Here is a 6000-nt window from a genome sequence, read left to right as displayed (position 1 = left end):
CAGCGCTAATAATGGCAGCCTGATTTCAGAGCTCCCGATCTAATCCATGCTCATCCCCATTCACGAGTGAATTACCAAGCAACCTGAAGGGGAGACTTGGGCGGTAATTGCTCCAGTACATATGCGATGGCTCCCCTGAAGAAAAAGCTGGATTTTAAACAGTTCTCGCTAATGGGAGCAGCAGCTGTAGGCGCGACTGCAGGCTGCACTGAGATAAGCGAGGCGGCCGGGACACAGGGAAAGGGGGAGGGGGAGCCCCTTCCCACTCGGAGTTTCAGCGATAGTTCACAGAGCTGAGAGGAGATATCTTAAAAGTGTTAAATAAATCTTAGCGATGAAGCAGGAAATTGTGAGTACTGCCGCTATTTTGAAAGCAGTCTTGAATGAACTAGGCCATCAAGTGGAAGAAGCTGAGACACGAATTGAGGATCAGGCAGCTGATCTGCTTAAATGTCAGACGGCATATGGCAAGTTGGCTCTTTCTCACTCTGAGCTAAATATTCAGCTAGAGGATTTGGAAAACCAATCCAGGAGGGTTAACTTAGGTTTCAGAGGAGTCCCAGAGGGTGCGGCATGTGCTGATTGCTTTCGCATGATCGACAGTATTTGTACAACTATACTGGATCAGGAGTCACCCGACATTGAAATCCCTCGGGTTAAATTAGACCGAGTCCATGGATCATTAGGAGCTTCTTGAGGAAATTTGCCCAGGGATATAGTTGCCTGTTCTCATGATTTTACCATCAAAGCGAAGTTAATGACAGTGGCCCGGAAAATGGGCATGATTATGTGGAAAGGTCATAAACTGGAGTTCTTTTAGGACCTCTCACTAATCACAATATGAAAGCAGAGAGAGTTTAAGGAGGTCATCTCGCTCCTGTGGCAGAAGAATATAAAATACCATTGCTGTTTCCATTTGGCCTGAGCTTCACCATAGGTGGTGTCATATCGTAAGTGAGTTTGGTGTCAGAGGCTATGGAGATCTTACAGGCAGCTGGATGAGAAATTTCAGCATTGAATGGAGGAGGTCAAGAGCTACGGTTGGAGTGGGTGGCGCAATCCCTTCTAGATGGCAGTGGGTGATGACCAGAGTGAAACGATTTAAGAGGCAGTCTGGAAATAATTTTTCTACTATCTCTGCTGTGAAGGAGGGCCCAACATGAAAAGTTTTAGGTTAATGTGACTGGGTTCTAGTTTTTGGTGCAGTGCTGTATCAGAGGAAGCCTTTATGCTTCACTGTGATATGGGTGTATGCTGGGGAGTTGTTTGGTTGCTTTTTGAGGGGATATATCTATCTTTATTTGCTCTGAAACTGTGGGGTGTGTATATTAATAACATGCATGTTGTGAGCATATTTTTGATGTTGGTAAGGACTGGGAGGGGATAGGGGTCCTGGGAGGTTGTTATAGCTGGGTGATGATGTCATTTCTTATGGAGGAAGGTGTCCACTGTGGGTGGGGGAGGTGGATTTGTATAGGGATGGGCAGGGAGAGGGGGCTGATGGAGTGGGAGGGGATTGTTGGGGGTGGGATGATTGGAGCTTTTGGGAATCTGGGGCCTGGAGGGAATCTATGGTTAACAGTGGGGTTGTGGTTTAAATTGGGCAATAATGGAGATGAGTTATAGATACAGGCAAAGGGACATTTTTGGTCAGAGGGTCTGAAGGAGATAAGGAGGTTCTTCTTCATATGGTGGAGACCAATATGAAAATTGTTTCATTAAATACAAAAGGGGCTGAATTCTCATGGTAAGAGGCATCTTTTATTCCAGGAAGGTGAGAGTTTGGGGGCCTCAATAATCTTTTGTCAAGAGACCCATTTAAGAAGACGGAATGAAGCAGTTTTGCTTTCTGCTCTCGATCCGCAACAATTTTTAGCATCAGCTACGGTGAGGCATAAATATAGTGGTGTGGGGATTTGAATATCTAGATACTGAGAAGCCGATGTTAAAGCCTCTATGAGGGATATAGAAGATAGATATGTGGCATTTAAGATGGTGGTGAATAGAGCTCTTTACTACTGAATATATATGTGCCTAATACAGACCAGGGCTTCTTTTTGAATAAAGTTTCAGTTCTGATGTTGGAATGGGTGGAGGGTCATCTTATATAGATATATATAGAAACATAGAAATGACGGCAGAAGAAGACCGAATGGCCCATCCAGTCTGCCCAGCAAGCCTCACACATTTTTTCTCTCATTCTTATCTGTTACTCTTAGCTCCTTGTTCTATTCCCCTTCCACCCCCACCATTAATGTAGAGAGCAGTGATGGAGCTGCATGCAAGTGAAATATCTAGCTTGATTAGTTAGGGGTAGTAGGGGCAGTAACCGCCGCGATAAGCAAGCTACACCCATGCTTATTTGTTTTACCTAGACTATGTTGTACAGCTCTTGTTGGTTTTTTTTTTTTTTTTCTTCTCCCCTGCTGTAGAAGCAGAGAGCCATGCTGGATATGCATTGAAAGTGAAGTATCAGGCACATTTGGTTGGGGTAGTAACCGCCGTAACAAGCCAGCTACTCCTCGCTTTGTGATTGCGAATCCTTTTTTTTCTTCACCCCTGTCGTTGAAGCTATGCAGGATATGCGTGAAGCATCAGGTTTTTTGTTTTGTTTTTTTTTTTTTTCCCCCTGCCCTTGAAGCAGAGAGCTATGCTGGAAATGCGTGATGTATCAGTCTTTCTCCCATGCCGATGCAGGAGAGAACCATGCTGGATATGCATGGAAAGTGAAGTATCAGGCACATTTGGTTTGGGGTAGTAACCGCCGTAACAAGCCAGCTACTCCCCGCGTTTTGAGTGCGAACCCTTTTTCTTCTCCTTTGCCGTTGTAGCAGAGAGCTCTGCTGGATGTGTGAAGTATCAGTTATTCTTCTCCCCTGTCATTGAAGCAGAGAGCTATGCTGTATATGCATTGAAAGTGAAGTATCAGGCATATTTGGTTTGGGGTAGTAACCGCTGTAACAAGCCAGCTACTCCCCTCTTTATGAGTGCAAATCCTTTTTTCCATTACCTCTTGCTGTTGAAGCTTAGAGCGATGTAGGAGTCACAGTAAGCATGTGTATGTTTATTTAGTAAGGGTATTGTGTCAATAGCCATCATTCTGGCGAGTCACCCACTCTTCATTGGTGGCCTCTTGACTTTATCATAGGAGGTGATTTTAATCTTACCCGTTATCCATTTTTTGATAATTCTAAGCAAAGTGATACTGGGTCTAGGGTGTCCAGGAAGATGCTCAAACAGATGATTATTGAAAGAAGTCTGGTGGACATATGACGTTTAAAATTTCCTTCAGATCAAAATTTCTCTTTCTTTTCTAAATTACATCAGTCCTATTCTAGGCTAGATTTCTTCCTTATAGATAAAACATTAGTGGGAAAGACAATAGATGTAGGGATAGGCAACATTACTTGGTCAGACTATGTAGTAGTATGTACCTGTATGGGTTATATTAGAGATGGGACCGGATGCAGTGGGAAAGAAATTCTGGTGCCTAAATGATAGCCTTCTGGATGATGCAGGTTCTGTGGCGCAGTTGTTTGGGAAAATAAGAGAATATATAAGAAAGAACAACACTGGGGATTATAATGCAATAATCATTTGGGAATCTTTGAAAGCAGTATGTAGAGGTAAATTAGTTTACAGGGCCAACTTCATTAAGAGAGATAGCGAACTCTAGGTTTATTTTATTACAAAAGATAGCAAAATTGGAATTGATCCATAAGCGTTCCTTAGATTGTGAGGTGTTGGAGAGATTAGAACTGGTTATGCAAGAGCTGAGGTCTTTAGACCTAGCTTGAATTGCTCAAGAGATGGAACTGGTGCAAAAGGAGGCTCTTGAACATGGAGACAAAGCGGGTCAATTGGTGGCTGGGAAATTGAAAGAGAGAGCTACTCAAAATCATATTTCGAAAATCAAAGATCAGGAAAGAAAGTTTTGTTTGACTCCAGAGAGATTGGGGAGCAGTTAACCCAATTTTATGAGTAGTTGTACTCTGAGGAGAGAGGTATAGAGGGTAATATGATAGAGGATTATTTAGAGGGAATTCTCTTACAGGGATTGGATGAGGATAGTAGGGATTAGGGATGTGAATCGTTTTAGGACGATTAAAATTATTGTCCGATAATTTTAATATCGTCTTAAACCGTTATGGAACACAATACAATAGAGATTCTAACGATTTATCGTTATAAATCGTTAGAATCGTGAGCCGGCACACTAAAACCCCCTAAAACCCACCCCCGACCCTTTAAATTAAATCCCCCACCCTCCCGAACCCCCCCAAATGACTTAAATAACCTGCGGGTCCAGCGGCGGTCCGGAACGGGCTCCTGCTCCTGAATCTTGTTGTCTTCAGCCGGCGCCATTTTCCAAAATGGCGCCGAAAAATGGCGGCGGCCATAGACGAACACGATTGGACGGCAGGAGGTCCTTCCGGACCCCCGCTGGACTTTTGGCAAGTCTCGTGGGGGTCAGGAGGCCCCCCGCAAGCTGGCCAAAAGTTCCTGGAGGTCCAGCGGGGGTCAGGGAGCGATTTCCCGCCGCGAATCGTTTTCGTACGGAAAATGGCGCCGGCCATACGCGTATGGCCGGCGCCATTTTCCGTATGGAAAATGGCGCCGGCAGGAGATCGACTGCAGGAGGTTGTTCAGCGAGGCGCCGGAACCCTCGCTGAACGACCTCCTGCAGTCGATCTCCTGCCGGCGCCATTTTCCGTACGAAAACGATTCGCGGCGGGAAATCGCTCCCTGACCCCCGCTGGACCTCCAGGAACTTTTGGCCAGCTTGTGGGGGGCCTCCTGACCCCCACGAGACTTGCCAAAAGTCCAGCGGGGGTCCGGAAGGACCTCCTGCCGTCAAATCGTGTTCGTCTATGGCCGCCGCCATTTTTCTGCGCCATTTTGGAAAATGGCGCCGGCTGAAGACAACAAGATTCAGGAGCAGGAGCCCATTCTGGACCGCTGCCGTTCTGGACCGCCGCTGGACCCGCAGGTTATTTAAGTCATTTGGGGGGGGTTCGGGAGGGTGGGGGATTTAATTTAAAGGGTCGGGGGTGGGTTTTAGGGGGTTTTAATGTGCCGGTTTTGCGATTTTTAGATTTTTCACGATTTTTCATGATATTTTACCCCCCCAAACGGCAACAATACGATTCCCTCCCCCTCCCAGCCGAAATCGATCGTTAAGACGATCGAGGACACGATTCACATCCCTAGTAGGGATATGTTGAATGGGGCTATTAGGGCTGAGGAGGTTGCTCTTGATATAAGAGTTGAAATTCGGTAAGGCACCAGGACTAGATGGGTTCACAGCAAAAATCTACAAGACATTTCAGTCAGTCAGTCTTAGTGGTCCCACTGGTAGATTTGATCAATAAACTGGCGGGGGATGGGTAGTTGTCTGCCGCCAATATAGCAGGAATAACTATCTTGGCGAAGGAGGGGAGGGATGCCACTTTATGCAGATCTTATTGCCCAATCTCTCTGATCATTATCGATCTAAAGATACTAGCAAACGTTTTGGCTAGCAGATTGGGACGGGTAGCTCCGAGCTTGATTCATGGGGACCAGTCCGGATTTGTGCCAGGGAAGCTTGCTTCAGATGGTGTCCAAAGAGTGTTTAATCTGATGGGTTGGGTCAGACAGCAGCAGATTCCTGTGGTTTTGATGGCAGTAGATGCTGAAAAAGCTTTCAATAGAGTTAATTGGGAGTTTCTTTTTCAGGTTCTGGAAAGAATGCAGATTGGTGCTGCTTTTCTTACTTAGATCCGGAAACTTTATGCAAGGCTGTGGGCTTGTTTAAAAATAAATGGTGGCTATACAGAACACTTTGAGGTCCAGAGGGGCGCCCTCTATCCCCCTTATTGTTTGCATTATCGTTGGAGCCTTTATGGAGCGGATTCACAAAGAAGGTTATGATTGAGGACACTTGTTATAAAATTTCTCTCTCTGCGGATGACCTGTTGTTTGCTTTAACAAAGCTGGAGGTATCCTTGCAGAGGTTGC

The sequence above is a fragment of the Rhinatrema bivittatum genome, chromosome 1 (genome assembly GCF_901001135.1).
Source record: "Rhinatrema bivittatum chromosome 1, aRhiBiv1.1, whole genome shotgun sequence".
NCBI classification, from domain to species: Eukaryota; Metazoa; Chordata; class Amphibia; order Gymnophiona; family Rhinatrematidae; genus Rhinatrema; species Rhinatrema bivittatum.
Note: the sequence above shows the minus strand (reverse complement) of the source record.